This window comes from Periplaneta americana, chromosome 16 (assembly GCF_040183065.1).
Source record: "Periplaneta americana isolate PAMFEO1 chromosome 16, P.americana_PAMFEO1_priV1, whole genome shotgun sequence".
Taxonomy (NCBI): domain Eukaryota; kingdom Metazoa; phylum Arthropoda; class Insecta; order Blattodea; family Blattidae; genus Periplaneta; species Periplaneta americana.
Genome location: NC_091132.1, coordinates 68,316,849 through 68,334,958, shown reverse-complemented (window position 1 = coordinate 68,334,958; position 18,110 = coordinate 68,316,849). Strand labels below are relative to the sequence as shown.

At 36.6% G+C, this 18,110-nt stretch overlaps 1 protein-coding gene across 7 annotated transcripts in view; it reads right to left on the bottom strand.

The window, feature by feature from the left end:
- Positions 1-18,110, bottom strand: part of dlg1 (discs large 1) — a 1,351,531-nt gene that overhangs the window by 852,121 nt on the left and 481,300 nt on the right. The window lies entirely within an intron of this gene.

Here is an 18,110-nt window from a genome sequence, read left to right as displayed (position 1 = left end):
CTACAAGCAATATTTAGTAGTTATATAATACTACAGGAAATACGTATTTGATAGTTATATCATACTACAGGCAATATTTAATAGTTATATCATACACTACAGGCAATATTTAATAGTTATATAAATACTACAGGAAATACGTATTTGATAGTTATATCATACTACAGGCAATATTTAATAGTTATATCATACACTACAGGCAATATTTAATGGTTATATAATACTACAGGAAATACGTATTTGATAGTTATATCATACTACAGGCAATATTTAATAGTTATATCATACACTACAGGCAATATTTAATAGTTATATAATACTATAGGAAATACATATTTGATAGTTATATCATACTACAGGGAATATTTAATAGTTATGTCATACTACAGGTAATATTTAATGGTTATATCATACTACAGGCAATACTGTTTGATCATCGCATACTGCAGATAATATTTTACGTTTTTCGTATAGGCCTACTATAGGCAATATTGACAACTATCGCATACTGCAGGAATATTTTATGATTATCACTTACTACAGGAAATATTTTATGATTATTGCAATATTTGATTATTATCTCTTACTACAGGCAATATTTCATTGTTATTCCACATTACAGGCAATATTTGTTGATTATCGCGTACTAGCTATACGAAATATTTGATAAATTATCGCATACTATAGCGAATATAGTATGATTAATGAACTATGTTACTAGTCAGCGATGTATGCAATGGAGGGGAAAATAACTGGCCACCCTACTCCATAATCTCCAGATTTAGTTGCCATATGAGTGATACCTTACTGGTGTCACTTATGAGATTATAACTTGTCTTCGGACTGTTGGCTAAATATACCTACATAATTACTACAGAAAAATGACAGGAATAGAAATACTGTCATTTATATAAAAGTTAAAGAAACATTATTCTGGCATTCGTTACAACATTTAATTCTATATTTTTACAGTATGTTTAACTTCTTGTAATAATTAAATGTCACTGTCTTGCAGAATTAAGCTATTTAATTCCACAAATTTATCTTCCCTCGTAAACAAACGTCAAATAACATAACATAATAACACCCTACCGTTATATTACAGAAAGTTCTTCATTTGAAGAGTTTTAGCGTCACTGTACCACGTAAATGAATAAACATTCATGAAGCTACCTACGCAGGAATGGACGAATGGCTTCCTGCCTTGTTTCAAGTTACATTAGCGCCGCCAGAAGAGATCCCGCACCACCTCTGTAACTGTAGATAGTGAATTTACGAGTCGATGTCTGCATATATGTGTTATGTACCGTACGTTTCCATAGTAACGACTGGTGTAGCTTTAAATGCGTATCGCTATAACTTACAATAAAACAGTCGCCTCACGCACGCCGCACTCTGGTTATTTACTATCTACTGTTATGGCAAATTACAACACATGTGCATGTCATGCGAGTTGCATTAAGAAGACCGGTAGGGGAACTCTCTCTGGATCGTTATGGTGGTACTTTGAAATTTTTCATAGAATATTTTCGCACGTTGAATGAGAGTGGCACGTCCATTACGGAGCCAGGCTTGCGAATCTCGACGAGGCCGCTGGGGAAATAAAAGGGCAGAGGAATGGGGCACCGATCCTTGTTGACTGCAACAATGGTAAAATTACACTATTATGGCACATGGGGACGCCTCTGCTGCCCTCGAAATGGATGGGCTGATTCAATATTCAACATAGGAGCGTTGTTCAATTCTCTCAGTTTTATAAGGGGCGAATTCACCAAATACAAACTATATTAACAGGGAAACGTGATATGGCAGGGCAGCGGGGGTGGGAAAATTTCTGCTTATCAGGCCAGAATGGAATATACAGAGATTCCATAAAGAGCGAAATTCATTCCCATTACTGCGTGTATCAAAATTCATGCAATACCAGCAGGTCCTGTGGGATTGTTAATTGACGAAGGGGATGTAGGACAGATATCGTCTACTATTATGATTCCTCAATTACTCCGTTGTTGCCGTACTAACATCACATAATTTCTGTATAGTATATGTAGTAGAATTATAATTTATTTTATATACGGTACTCGTATTTAATTAATTGTTCCGCACCGTGGCATCGTGGTCTAAGGCACCCTGTTTAGGACTCGCGTTACGGAATGCGCGCTGGTTCGGGTCCTCATGGGGGAAGAAATTTTCTCATGAAATTTCGGCCAGTGTATGGAACCGGTGCATCGTGATGCACGAGGAACTACTATAGGCTGCGAAATCCTTTTACAAAAGCCAGCTATAACGGCTGGGGAATCATCATGCTAATCACACGATACCTCCATTTTCGTTGGATGATCGTTCACCTCTGTTTCTGCATGCAGACGTGAAGCCAGCAGCCGGCTGGTCGATCATGTTCCTTAATAGGCTGTCGTGCCTCGGATTAATTAATTGATCAATTGTTAATCGCCGATGAACCATAGACTGGTTAGCACAAAAAATTCATTCTGAATGACGAGCTTAGCTTAAAGGTGATTTCATGCATGTATAATCTCAATCTTCATTACTCCATCATTATTTCTCATCAATTATGCTCTACATAATAGGCCTACCACCTGTCCAACGAAGTAGAGCACTCGACAAAGCTGCGCCAGGAGAGTAGGCCTACTCGTACTAGTACGTAAACCACTATAGTGTAAAGAACATCGACAAAAAAAGAAAACGCGAAAAAGATATCCATACTTTTGATTTGAATCGAGTAATTTTGATACCGTTCTTCCTATACTTATCCCATATTGATAATTAACGTTGTTTAGTCAACTGTCCGAGGACAGGGCTGAACCTCACAAGTGATACCAAGAAGGCACCACTTATGAGGCAACTAGGCCAGGAGATAATGGGGTAGGGTGGCCAGTTCCTTTCCCCCTCCATTGTATACTTCGCCAGCTAGCTACATATTACACTAGTCAGACTTCAGATGCATACAAACAAATGTTCTTCCTCTGACACATATCGTCAAATGAGATGTACTGCCTGATCATAGATATACATATCAGCCAGAACCTCAATCAGAGGATGATAAATAACATATTTGTATTAAATCTCAGGTACTGAATGTTGATATATCATTCTGCTACATAAAAAAGAGCTATAATTTTTATATTTTCGAGATGCAGATATAGCCATTTTTATACTTTCTCGAGCTACAGAAAGAAACTTTTCACCCATCATATAGCAGTTCAGATACTTTTGCTTTACAACATAAGGAAAGAAACAACATTAACATTTTATAAAACAATGACATTACGAGTTCTGCTATGTGGCTCATAAACATGGAAATTAAAAAAAAATAACAAGCCAAAAAAAATCGAAAACATGGAAATAAAACTGCTTAGACCTCAGAATGGTTACAGACGTTTAGATACAAATACAATAAAAAATACAAAGGAATTAGAAATAGAAATATTATAGAAATTATAAATATGTGTAGACATAGGTGGTTCACACATACGATAAGAATGTGTAACAGAATACTACGTCGATAGACCATAAAAGAGAAATCTATTAAAATACCACTTAAAGATGAAGGGAATAGATACGAAGTCAAATGTTGAAGACGGTATAGATCTAAGAGTGTCTAAATCTTGCAGTTGAGCCGTGTATGCCGGCTCAGTCAGCGAGGTCAGCTCACATCCGTCAACGCCATCTTTTTCAACGGGTATTCCTTTCATATCCGTTACGTCGTAGCAGCACTGGTACATAGGTAAGCGAGGAGAGGGGGAAACAGAGTCTTTTTGAATAACTAAGTTTAAAGTTACTGTCACTTGGAAGTTCGACAGCAAGGGGGGTATTATTCGGAAGGGAGAAGCGAGTTGGTCACTCCGATTGTTCCGGATTGGGAACATAAGTATGGGGTATTATAGCTTGAGATTCGTCTAGTGGTAATTTATATACATTTGTACTATAATTTGATAGGAACAGTCCTCCTCTCGTTTACCTATTCAGTATCTAAGGTATTGTAATACTGTACAGCAGTGATGTCAAAGCAAGCGCATTTTTTGACCTTGACGTCGTGTGCAGGCATCAAGCGCTAGGTATGGAAGGATATGAATAAGCAGCCTGTTGGATTAAGAAAATAGTGGTGTACGAACTGCAACGGAATGTGAAATTTTATGTTGTTATTTTTATATGGCTTCCTTCTCTTCGAGATTATATATATTATCTGTAAAAAAAGTATTAACGCCAATTTCTTAATATTGCAGTTGTGTTTTAAACGTTAATAACATAATAAAGAATTAGGAAGGAATATTCACATAAATTCCAAGGTAGTACAACTATACTTTACTAAGTGATTGAAACACATAATTTATAAAGAAAGTGATATCCCAAAGAAAGCGATTGAGTATGACATAAGTTGGAATTGATCTTGATGGTATCTTTAGCCTTATAAAAGTAATAAATAAGCTAATCAAATAAATATTATAGTACAAAGCAAAGTTACCTAGCTATATGTTTTAACTGTAACTAATATTATTATTGCATTATGCTTTTAAGGCGATATTGGTGCGCAACTTCCTATCGTCAGAATATTAAATTATTTTCTCGAATTCTGCTGAAGCTATAGAGCCGACGTTTTACCAACACATGCATATATCTTCTGTTTATGATGTAACAGTAGTTGTTTTGTTAATTCATTCCCTTACAAACATTTTCCATATAAATATTTTAAAAATTTTCAATACACTATCTTCAGTAATATGTATTTACGATATATCAGATTTACGAGAACATTGTTTCAATACCTGTAAGGCTACTAAATAAACATAACTGAAAATTTCACTTTTCTGTAAAAAATCGTTAAGAAAATATTCCTTTTGAATAAAAAGCAAACTTGTGAAAAATGAGCATTGAAATAAAAAGTTACATTCTTATAATGCACTTATACTTCTCATACAAATCCAAAAATTAACATGGATACAATTTTAATAAGTTCTCTTCCTTTCATACATCGAATCAGTGCTGGACATCCCTGTATATAGCTCGATCAAGTGGCATATACTACCTCACTCGTCTGTCTCTTTCCTTTCCCCTGTAAAGCGCTAAGGTTCTCCTGAGCTCTAAAGCGCGCGCTTGCGCCTATGGGCATCAATTGACATGTACAGCGTCAACAGAATTTCACGCACGTTGCATCGAATCCGTGGCTCTTGGAAACCACCGCTTAAATCTAGCCGACATAACTACGGAAATGAAATATGTATCGAAATGAAAATTAGTATTGAAAGTAAACTCATATCTATACATATAGCACACAAGACCGGTAAATAAGTAAATTTTAGTATCATAGTAGAAAAAAATTACATTCTTGCCGAGAGTCGAATCTGCGTTCACTGCACTTTGAAAGCTAGAAATTCTGCCAACAGAGAAACGAAAACAGATAAAGAGGAATGTAACTATAATTACCAGTATCAGCCTAGCATCAAGCACGAGCAGATCAATTCACGTTAAAACTACACGCCAGGCGATACTAAAGCCACGGACCTGACAATCTTCATTCTGTTATAATATTACATACGCCATCAACTTAACAGAAGTGTCTCAACATCACTTTTAGAAAACATAGTCATGTTACGATATTGCGTCCAACTCAACGCTAAACAAGATCACCACAAGTGCCTCATTTAACTCCAAACCAGCAAACACCATACAATAAGTGATTACATACTTCACATAGTCAAAGTGATGTAAAAACTAAGTGCTTTTAAATAGTTTTAAACAGTGTTTTTAAACAGTGTTTTATATAGTGTTTTTTAAATAATGACTGAAACATTTTAATTTAAGTTTGATAAAGTGTGGTAACAGCAAATAGTATATAAGAGTTAAGGTGATCATTTGTGTAATCATGACAACACTTCACCGACATCGCACAGCATGCACAAAAACACTGATCATTTAAGTCCAGATACATGCACCCACAGGCTTGGTTAACAATTAGCATCATATACAAACATCTGAAGATGGTACAAGTTACGTACCGAAAACGTTAATGAGAAAATATGACTAATTAATTCATTCATATTGTATGATAAGCATAGGCGGTATATACACATATAATTATAGTCAAATTGTGACAGCTTATCGGTATATCTTCAACATGAAATTCATTTTACCCGTATCCGTTATATTCAAGAAAGCGTCTTGTGTGTTCAGAACTTGGCTGTATAACACATGTGTGACTGAATACAGCTTGCCCACAGGAGAACGGTGGAAGCCTCATGCTCTCCTGAGTGGAAATGCATATCTCTGGAGTTATATATGGCAAGCAGGTTGAGTAGAAACTGGAACGCCACACATTACAGCCGGTGGAACATTTCACGTACTGTTCAGCAGCAGGGGACTCCTTCCCCACTATTGGCCAAATGGGATAAGTCCGAAACTGGGCAAAAAGACCGGAATCGATCTTGTGACTGACCGTCCTGCTAAAAGATGCAACGATGTAACGTCAGAATGACAATGAATTGTACCGTTTGCTGTGTAGACGAGGAAGGAGGGGATCTTCAAGCGTTCGGACGACGAAATATCTGACGGCCGTGGAGCTGTAGAGCCCATTCAAACAGGAAAGCGATTCAAATGCAACATCGCTACTCTGCCGACAAACTGTCAGCTTCTAACATCGGTGAAATGTAATACAGTGTCTTATCTGCTTTCTATTTAAGTACAGATATGGTACTTGTATTTTATTTCACGGCGCTAGGGCGAAAAATGACCAACAAATTTTATCTGGAACTCACTGTATGGGCCTCCCAGCTTTACTTTCGTTCCGGAGGAAGTCGTGCTAAGATTTTATCGCCATTTAAAATCCATTACCCTTCATTCAGATTTCAACCTGCGAGCTAAAATTGAACGATCAACATTGTATCAGCGAATTCACCGAGGAATACAGTAGTTATAGTTGTTAGTAAGGTACCTGAGAACCCTGCGGTGGTTGTGGCCAGACCTTTACCCTGTCACGCAGGCGGTGCGGGTTCGAGTCCAGGTCAAGTCTGAAATTTTTAGTTGTGGCGGACAAGATTGCAATTGGGATTTTCCCAGAGTTCCCCCGATTCCCCATATTAGACATCTTACATCATTCTGTCAACAATTCTCCATTTCGTCATCATTTCATAGCATTCCCCGAACGTTGACGATGCACGGAGAGGGCTGGTCTAGAAACAAGTGGGATTGCTAGAAATCTGAATAAGCAGTGATCCTTAATCTAGTCAACCGGTGTGGGTTTGGGAATATGCCTAGCTTGAGGATTAACGGAGTAAATCTTGAAAGGTCACAGTGCTAGGTCGCAGTGCCCCTCGTGAAATTCAAATAAATTAAATTCAAGATACTGAGCCAATTAACTTTACCCAAATATTTACTTGCAATGATAACAGCGCAATAGTTCATCATAAGTAGGCCTATCTGTTTCCTTACGTAATCCAGGCATAAAAATAGGTATTAGAATTCCGACATCTTGTTCAAACGAAATGCTATTCCGTTATTTCCTAATGATTTTTCAGTACTGGATATCTGTTCCTACACCAAGGTAAGCGAAAGTACCTGTAATTGATTTGTAGATATTGTATAGAATGACTTTATGAAACTAAATAGTTTATTCTTTTGGTTTATTCTATAGATAGAAGTAAACTGATTTCACTATAATTTCAATATACTAAACTGATGTTTATGTACCCATCGCAGCGTTGAAGGTCTTCATGCAAGATTTTTATGTCGATCGAGAGTTTTATTAAAGTCCTCTTTATTTTAAGTACGGTTTACATTTCATTAGGGAGCAATTTTTAACAAAATATGTCGAAGAGCTATGCCGCCAGGTAATAGCTATAATGAATGGATTTAGGGTCATTGCAATGTATCCATTCAATCCAAAAGTTATCCCGGAACAGACATCTGGCGCTTCGATTGTTTTACAAGTAGTAGAAGGGCTCAATATGCAACCGTCGTTATGAGACGTCTGATTCGAGTGACACTAAAGATAACTCCAGAGGTCCCCCTACAGAGTGTTCCATTTATCTTGGGCACCTCAAATAACTTCTATGTTTCGACTGGAATTGAAAATTTTTTTTGGAAGTTATTTTACAAGAGGCTAACATAAGAATGGAGATTTGATTCATGTAACTGCATTTTTGTACTAGATAATTTAACTACATAATTTAACCATGAAGGCCACGGAGTATCGTACACTGGTTGCAGACCACGTAGTGCCTTGCACGAGCACCAATGGACCCATGGATGCCCACATGAATGTTCCCCAGAGCATAATTAAGCCGCCGCCAGCTTGTCTCTGTCCCACAGTACAGGTGTTAAGGACCTGTTCCCTTGGAAGACGACGGATTCTCATCCTCCCATCGACATGATTAAGAAGATATCGGGATTCATCAGACCATGAAACGTTCTGCCACTGCACCAAGGTACAGTAGCGATGGTCACGTGCCCATTTCATTCGTAGTTGCCGATGTCGTGGTGTTAACATTGGCACATGCCTGGGTGTCGGCTGCGGAGGTCCATCTTTAGGAGTGTTCGGTGCACTGTGTGTTCAGACACACTTGTACTCTGCCCAGCATTAAAGTCTGATGTTAGTTACGCCACAGTTCGCCGCCTGTCCTGTTTTATCAGTCTGCCCAGCCTACGACGTCCGACATCTGTAATGAGGGTGTACGTTTGGACGTGGTTTCACCTTGGTTTCGCCTCTTGTTGAAGACACTCACCACAGTACTCCTGGAACACCCGACAAGTAGTGCAGTTTCCGAAATGCTTATGCCGAGCCTCCGGGCCATCACAATCAAACGCAGATAGATCGCGTGCCTTACCCATTCTACATACGGACATCACGCTCACTGATACTACATGCACCGTGCGTCTGTCTGACTAAGTCATTCTTCGTCAGATGACGCTGCTATCGCCTGGACGGGTTTATATCGATTGTAGGTAGGTGGTCATAATGTTCTGGCTGATAGGTGTACACGCCTGGAGAGAGGGTCACATTCCACACGGACGAGGCAGAGAAGTTGCCTATAGAGCAGGGCGTTGCCACCCGAAGTTCCGATACTTTCGGACTCTACTAGTAGATCTCATCACATTAATTTAACGTATGAACAAAATTGTTTACTCATCACTCCTTAAGAAACCTTTAATAATAATGAGTGAATATGTAACATTTTGTTACTTAAACTAAAACTGTGTTTGGGAAGACGTAATTTTGGTCATTAAATTTTTATTAATAGTTATTCTTGTTGTTGTTTGAATTTCTTTTTTTCTCTATTGTCTTTCAAATACTTATTCTTATTCTTCTTTGAAATGATTTGCTGCTATGTATTCTATCTCTTAAATACTTATTCTTGTTCCTCTTCGAGGGTTTTCATATCACTGTTGAATTTCCTGTCTGCATACATTTCCAGTCTTTCCAACACGGTATAATAGAAGGAGCATTGTGGGACTCCGTTAACTTGAGAGTTAGCTCGACTGGATCTTCAGTTAAGACAGCATAAAATATAATACAAGAATGGACAAATATTTATGTCCTAGCTGGAATTCAAATCATGACTTCCAAGAATCGTTAAAGTTAAAATATGACTTTACGCAACCCATATTACATATTCACATACATATATCCTACATACTCACACATACAGTAGGCCTTAATGGAGCATCTAATACAGTGGTTACTTATACCGCTATGATGACAAGTAAGTACGCAAGCTGTAATTGTGTTCCTGCAGCTCGAGAGAGTCTGCAAGGCGATAACAAGTCCCTATGTGGGATGGTTACCATTTGTCTTGATCTGAACACCCACACCATGACTGATGAGACTGTTTAGCCTAACAAATAGCTCCCGTGTCACTTTTAATTGGAGTGTGAGTCTTCATTCAGCACACAAACTATTTCGCTGATAGGAACATCCCGCAAGGAATATGTTACGTCAGCGTTTCTGTCTTCGCGGGTGTACCTCCCTCATCGGATTACTAAATCTGAACATCAAGCGTGGTTTGAAGCTCTTCACGTAGACAGATAATCAGGCTGTTTGCTGAATATTTCATTCTGGGAACCTGAATTTAGACATAATTGTGAAGACGAAATACTATTTTATGAATCTGAAACTGCAATTATCAACTAAGCTGTTTTACAATTCCGATTAAAGATATTGCTTTTGATGAGTTTCAAAGAAGGAAGAATTTTATTATAAGTAAATATTATCTATGGGAAATTTAATAAATATAAAATAACACAATTATATTATATATTGGAATTTAAATAATTACGATTGAGCCTTGACAAGAAGTAATAGATAGATAGGCAGATAAATAGTAGGCCTAAGTAAATAAATAAAAGAATAAATAAATAAATAAATAAATAAATAAATAAATAAATAAATAAATAAATAAATAAATAAATAAAGTGAATAAATATGTAAATAAATAAATAAATAAATAAATAAATAAATAAATAAATAAATAAATAAATAAATAAATAAATAAAGTAGAAAAAACATGTTAGAAATTTCAGAATGAGATAAAAATGAACTTTAATTTATTGGAATTTTTTAGCTTGTTTCTTTCCAGTTCGCGTCGTAATTTTCAACCATTTACTATAGGGACAGCAGTGTTTCCTAGGAATATGTACGTATGGTGCAAGGCTACTCTTAAAACAACACAATATCAGCAGAAGATAAGCGCAACGCTCTCGGTCTCTATCAATGAGCTCATAGAGCTCACTGGTCTCTACTAGAAGGAATGAAGTTTTCACTTTCCTGTCGATTAACGGAAACCGCAGCCGAGGACTATTACTAAACATATGTTTCAAATAGCAAGAGGTCAATATAATAAGATTAAATTTCTCTCATTGATAAAATTTCAGAATCGGAAAAAAATTAGGCGTTACATTTTAAAGAATTTCATGAAAATAAGAAGTAAATATTCCGTAATTGTGAAGGGTCTTACAAAGACTGAAATACGAATAATATTCAAAAGTAAAAGTTTAATACATTTTGCTCGTTTTTACTTCCTTTTCGAGATAAAAATTATTTATTATATAAAACATTTCATAGCGTATTTTGGGAGAGCTACTGAATTTATTCTCAATGTGCTGAGCCCATTTAGGAGAGCAGTGTATTATGACAATAAATGACTGAAAGAATTTTAGTTTTGTCCTTTAAAGGTGCAGAAGTTTGATCCGAACAAATGTAACTTTTCGTTCTGAAAAAGAAATTTTGAAATGTTGCATTTGTTCGGATAAAATTTCTGTGCATTTAATGGACAAAACTAAAATTCTTTCAATCACTTATTATAATAATATAGGCTACCGCTCTCTTAAACTGACTGAGCATATTGGGAATTAAATCTATGACGTTCCCAAAACACGCTATGAAATGTTTAATGTAAAACAATTTTTATCTCGAAAAGGAAGCAACAACGAGCAAATATGTATTATTATTTTTTTAAATATCTCAAATAATAACCCATTGAAATTAATGACATTATTTACAATTCTCTCTGTATACCCAATGGTATTTTCTAAACTCCAAACGTAAAGATAAAGCGATGCCATTCCAAATTTATCTAATTTTTAATAAGCCTACTAAAGAGCAGGCAAACTGTGATGTAGTTTCTTTTTTCTTTAGAAAGAAGTTCACTAAAATTCTAACTCTCGGCAAGATGTAGGTAGAACCAACAAGATCTAGGAATGTTTCCTCCGAATCGAATGCAGCCTAGCTCTTCTCCCTGGCGAGAGGAATAAACGCCAGCAGCTTGCGCATGTGGTAGTGGTTTCACGTCTCGAGTCTGGAGATACTCCGGGGAGCAGCGCAAGATGAATGACGACATAGGGTCGGGAATTCCACGAGCAGTTGGCTGCACTGTTTAATGTAATTTATGCAGACTAAATATGACAAGCATAGACTATGCTCCGCCATTAACATCGTGATGAGAGTGTGCGCTAACATAACCTTGTTTTACGAGTACAGTCATTACCGAGGAGAAACTACTAATTTATGGACTATTCCATTACTTTCTGCAACAGAAAGAGTTAGAGTCTTTTCTCGCAGGATGGAGCAGGGGTGCAAATTGACATGAATGGCTGGCAGTGTTGCCAGTAAGGTTCTAGAGTGTATTCGTACGGAGTTATGTTCATAGTTCATTATGCATCCTATCGTCAAATATTTCACTTGGGATTCTTCCATAAAAATTCTGTGTTTATGTGTAGGCTTATGTATCTCGTCCGAAATTAGCCTTCGGGGTTAGTTCAGGTGGTAAGCACTTTGCCTGCTGGTCCGGAGCTGCACTCGGGAGCGGGTTGTTCCCAATTGAAGAGGTGAATTCCAAACTGGCCTAACTTTAAATGACAAGTTATGAAACATATTTAAAAAAAACTGATGAAACAAATTTGATGCTCCTAGTGCCTGCAATTATTTCTTCTAGCGGTTGTAAGTCAAGAGTTAGGAGTGCCTGTTAAATAAGCTTACACAGCTATACAGGATGGAAGTGAAATAACCCTGAAGATTTTCAGAGCGAATACTATCTCATGTTGTATGTAACAAGAAAGTGTAATACCATATTTGTTCAATATGCATAGTTTTCTCAGAAAAAAAAGTTTGATACCCTCTTATTCGGTACTGTTGCGAGTAGGATCGTGATTTTTGTCCATATCGATACAAAAATCTAATATAGAATCATTTATTCATCTGGCGTATTTCAGTAGCGTGGACGGTTTTCATGTAAATTTAAGGGGATATTGTACATAAGTAAAAGAAGTGAAGAAATTTTGATAGACTATTACTCTTCACCATTTGAATCTATCAATTTACCATTTTTACAGCATATACACAATATTTGCCGGTATATTTTGGTTTTTGGATTATCTTTCTACCTAATTACTTTATTTTATAACAAATTTAAGCCTGAAAAATATTAATTAAACTTAAGTTAAAAATATGGATATTTTAGGAACATTTTTCTAAAAAGCTACTGGGGCTAGGTGGCTGAAATTTTGAATCTCCTATTTTATATAGTAGTGAAGAAGTATGGTCACATTCATATGGTTATAAAAATTATTATGGATTTTACAGCGAGAAAAGTATGGAAAAATATTAACATTTTTAAATATTTTTTTTCAGGATGAAAAATATATTTTTTTCTATGGAAGAAGTATTTACAATGTTATGAAAAGTCGGAAGATGTAGTCAACTTCATTGGAAATATGCTTGAATTTTTAGGGATCTGTAGTGCAAAGGGTTCCTGAAGAAAATGTTCCTAAAATACCTATGTTTTTAACTTCAATTTAATTAATATTTTTTCAGGTTTAAATTTTTTTTATAAAATCAAATATATAAGGTAGGAAAATAATCTAAAAACTAAATATACCTAGAAATATTGTGTGTATACTGTAGAAATTGTAAATTTATAGATTCAAAAGTTGAAGAGTAATAGCAAGATTTCTTCATTTCTTAATCTATTAGGCCTAGTTTATAGGGGGTTTTTAACTATCCGATTAAGATTTATGAAATTAACTACCACAATTTGAACATTCAAATTAAAATTTATTCAACATATTCTTAAAAACTATATGATATAGACTAAAATTACACGAAATGAGCATGAACTCGTGCTGTTGCTAACCAGTCCACGTTTTGTAAATCAGACTTACAAGGTCTTTCAACAATAGAGTTAAATACAACAACAACAACAACAACAACAACAACAACAACAACGCGATCGTGCGAATAAATGAAAACAATAATAACATCGAGTTCTACTGTATTTTTTCCATTTCTTTAGTCGACCTGGTTCGCGAGTTGGTATAGCGCTGGCCTTCAATACCCAAGGTTGCGGGTTCGATCCCGGGCCAGGTCGGTGGCATTTAAGTGTGCTTAAATGCGACAGGCTCATGTCAGTAGATTTACTGGCATGTAAAAGAACTCCTGCGGGACAAAATTCCGGCACATCCGGCGACGCTAATATAACCTCTGCAGTTGCGAGCGTCGTTAAATAAAACATAACATTTTTTAACATTTCCATTTCTTTATTGAATATAAACCACATAGGCATATCTTTACAAATATTCACAATGGAATCACTGCGTTATCATCTCAATGATCCTTTTGCTAAGCAAGTGACGTCAGAATAGTGTGTCCATCTCATTGGCGTTGCTAAGCGTCTAACGTCGGATGTTGAAATTTTCGTAACAATTTATTCAAGGAATACACATAGTATTCGAAAATATCAATGAAAAATAGCAAAACATAAGGGATAAATAGGCCTACCTTCAAGGGTCTAAGAGGACTTAGAAGATAAAATAAATAATTAAACAAAAAATAATAAAATAAGTCTAACTCCCAATACAACAGCAAAATGAAACTATTCCTACCCCTGAATTCAGGCTCTGCTCATTGTTCACCTTGGGGGTCATGCAGTTCGTATACAAGCTAGGGGCTGTGCTGAAGAGAGTAGTGGAGCGTGAGATATGACAAGCACAGCGTCAGTATCTAAGCAACGTCGCGTCGTGCGAGTGATGGGTTTATGGTTGTCGTATGTTCAGGAACCCCGAGGTCGATGTGCTGCCATCGACTGCCTTATGTCACTTCCCCTTTCCCTTTTTGTGTCTCATATCAGTAAATCGTAACCAAGCTACAAGTCTGTATCATCTAAATAAAAGAATAAATAAAAAAAGGAGAGTTGCTGAGAGTGAAATTACAAATTATGTTTTATTTAATGACGCTCGCAACTGTCGAGTTATATCAGCGTCGCCGGTGTGCCGGAATTTTATTCCTCAGGAGTAACAATAAAACGGATACGGCTGGTTCACAATAAACCGAAAACGAGAACCAAAACGAAAAGGAAAACGGAAAATTTTTTTAAAATGTATACATTTGAATGTGAGCATTCACAATTAACGAGAAGCTTGCCAGAGCCCGGGAACTGGAACGTGAGGTTGCCCAAGTTTCAATTTTGCCGTTCTCGTTTCCAATCACAATCTACTAAATTCATTCTGTTGCTATGATAAAGCTATTTGATCGTCGTGTATTTTGTAGCAATGAGGCCATGACATAATTTCCTCTTTATGCATCGTTCCTAACTAATTTGGAAATTCAGCAGAATCACTTTAAAAATATGCTACGTGACCAGATTACCACGTGAATTGAATTCTTAAATATTCTGCATCATAAATAACTGACGATGGTTAACCTATGTTCATGTTGGCTGGCTTGTTCTCATGAGTAGGCCCCGGGAAAGGTATTGCTATCAGCTTAGCATGCAACATAGCATACCTGCTTTGAGAGGGATGGGGTAAATAACGATAGACAACGCGACGTTGGCAGTAGTACAGTTTGGTTCATGAGAAATGAAGTAATACATGAAAGTCTCATTATTTGTGCGTCCTTGTGACTAGTTTCCAGTGATTATCTATGAGGCTTACAAAGTGCAATTCTAATTTATTCTCATTAAGAGACCTAAATATTCCATTGTACTTGACATATTAGTAATAATATTATTTGCGTATTGATGCATTGCAATGAACACATGTTTTGCACATGCATATCATAATATGCATGTGCAAGACATGTAACGTGTATCATATTCGGATAACGTGTTTCAAGAAACTTAGCAGAGTTCTTCATATAGCTTGCAGCATCTGTAACATATAGTAACACATTTTTGAATTGCACACACGATGGCCATAGCAACTCCATAGCACTATCAAAAAGTTCACATATGGTAGAATAATTAACAGCAACATTCCGAACTAAGGGCAGCCACAACCACATTTGCAACATGATGTCCAACGGAGTCCATGCTTTCATCAATAGAAACCCATAACTTTCTTTCTTTCTTTCTTTCTTTCTTTCTTTCTTTCTTTCTTTCCCTGAGTTTAACCTCTCCCTTGTAGGTTCATTTACACGACCCACGCCACATGGGCCTTACAGGGCCGCGACCTGTCGGGAGAGGAATTAAACTGTGGATCACATACATACTTTTTTGACCACACAAGGACATGGAGGGCCTCCCCGGACGAGGGATCAGCTCAATGCCAGGGCCACCTCCGATACAACACAAACATTTAAGACATTACACAGCATTCACTCACACATATGAAAGGATTAAGGGAAGGATCGCCGTCCATGGCCGGACTTTCAAGAAATGCCTGGAAATAACTGAGGAAACCATGAAAAACCTCAGTTAGGATTGCCGGCCCCTGGGATCGAACCCCTGACCTCCTGAATGCAAGGCCAGCCCTCTACCACTCCGCTAGCCCGCTCGGTCCCATATCTTCTCATTTTGTAATTTACACTTCACTTCACGCTGACATTTCTCATATGCATGTTGCACATACTTCTTCCGCGGTGTTGCTTCTTTAAGAATTTGTCTTCCAATGTACTTTTCTGAAAAGCCACGGAGTTGCGCGTTTTCTATTTTGTTTAACGGAATATTTGAAGCAATAAATGCGTCACACATATCTTCGTAAAATGTTCGTTCAAATGTAGTTGTGAAGAAGATTCCTGCTGTACCTTGCTTAAATTCTGTTGTCTTTTACATGCGCGTTTATGCTTATTGCTATTTATATGCTTCTTAACGTTGCATGCCATGTCGGCTGCCAATTTCACGTGACACAATTCACAAAACAGTTCATTACCAGGAATGGAAAACACACTTTATTAACGAACATATTTCTTTAGTGCTTCTATCTTGCGTACTTTTGGTCTTGGCATTCTGAAGACCTATGTCGATTGCTTTTGACTGCGTTGTACTAAGCTACGCCGGCACTACTCCTACCTGCACAGTGATGCGTGCAAGAGTCCTCGGTTCATAAACATTAGCTATATTACATCGCGCGTTTCCCTGTAAGCAATACTTTCTCCGGGGTCTGCTCATGAGAGAAAGTCATTGGTCACTTATATAAAATAACATCAGAATGCTTAATATCGATTTTATATATCGTTATTGACATAAATATAGATATGTATAGCTGTTTCCGTTCTCGGTTTATTGAGAATCAAAAATATTCACTTTCACATCCTGTTTCTAATTCTCGTTCTGGTTCTCGTTCCCGATTTATTGTGGACCAGACTTTATGCTTCCTGACGACACTTTCGTTACAATAATCAATTTAATATGTGGAAAGAAACAAATTACACATAGATATTCATATACGGTCTTAAAAATAGACCGACAAATTAATTGTGGTAGTAGCCACAGAGTATTGTATTGTATTGTATTTATTTACATTCCATGGTATTCATACATCGCTTCACAGCTAGAATATGGAACATGTCAAAAAAATCTTAATAGTACTATAAAGTCTTAATTATAGAAACAGTCCAGTTGAAATATGTACAGAAGAGTTTTACAATATACTAGTACAAAACAGAGGTGTAGTATCAATACTTAATACAAGACAGAAATACTTATTCATGAAGCGTTGTTGAATGTCATAAATTCATTTGTGCGAGATCGTGCGTATTTGCTTGGTTTCCGCACAAAACCAATCCGCGGAAAGTCTAAAATTCCACATTCAGTATTCCGAACCTAACACACATAACAATTTCCCTCTTCTTACCGCTTTAGTGACATATTGATTTTACTGCTTTAGGCTTTTAACATATTATTTTTAGAGACGTTCAATATAGTAACTTACCACTGCAATTTCACCTAAATTGCACTGTTAATTATTGTTTTTAAATATTTGCAAAAATTAAGTAAACTCTACAACTCCACTAAAGTTACTGCATTCGTGATACAAGTAGCATTAAGGAAGCCGTGAAAAAATCAACAAGATTCCAGACTCATCATAGACTGGGGAAAAAAAAGACAGACGTATATCATGGCCTGCTGGAGTGTAGTAAACACAGAAAACATTTTAAAGCAACAATATTGAAGATAAATATTTTTGTTTTGCAAATTTACAGTCATTGAACAGAAACCAAGATGGAGATTTCATTGCAACTAATTAGAAATTCCTCTTTCAGGTATGTAATAAACGATCTTCGCACAAAATAATGTACGATACACGAGCGGTATGTTTTCTTTCAATTCTCAGAAATTAAAAAAGCGAAACGTAGTTGAGCTTTTTCAAACTTTTCCTCGAACATGAAA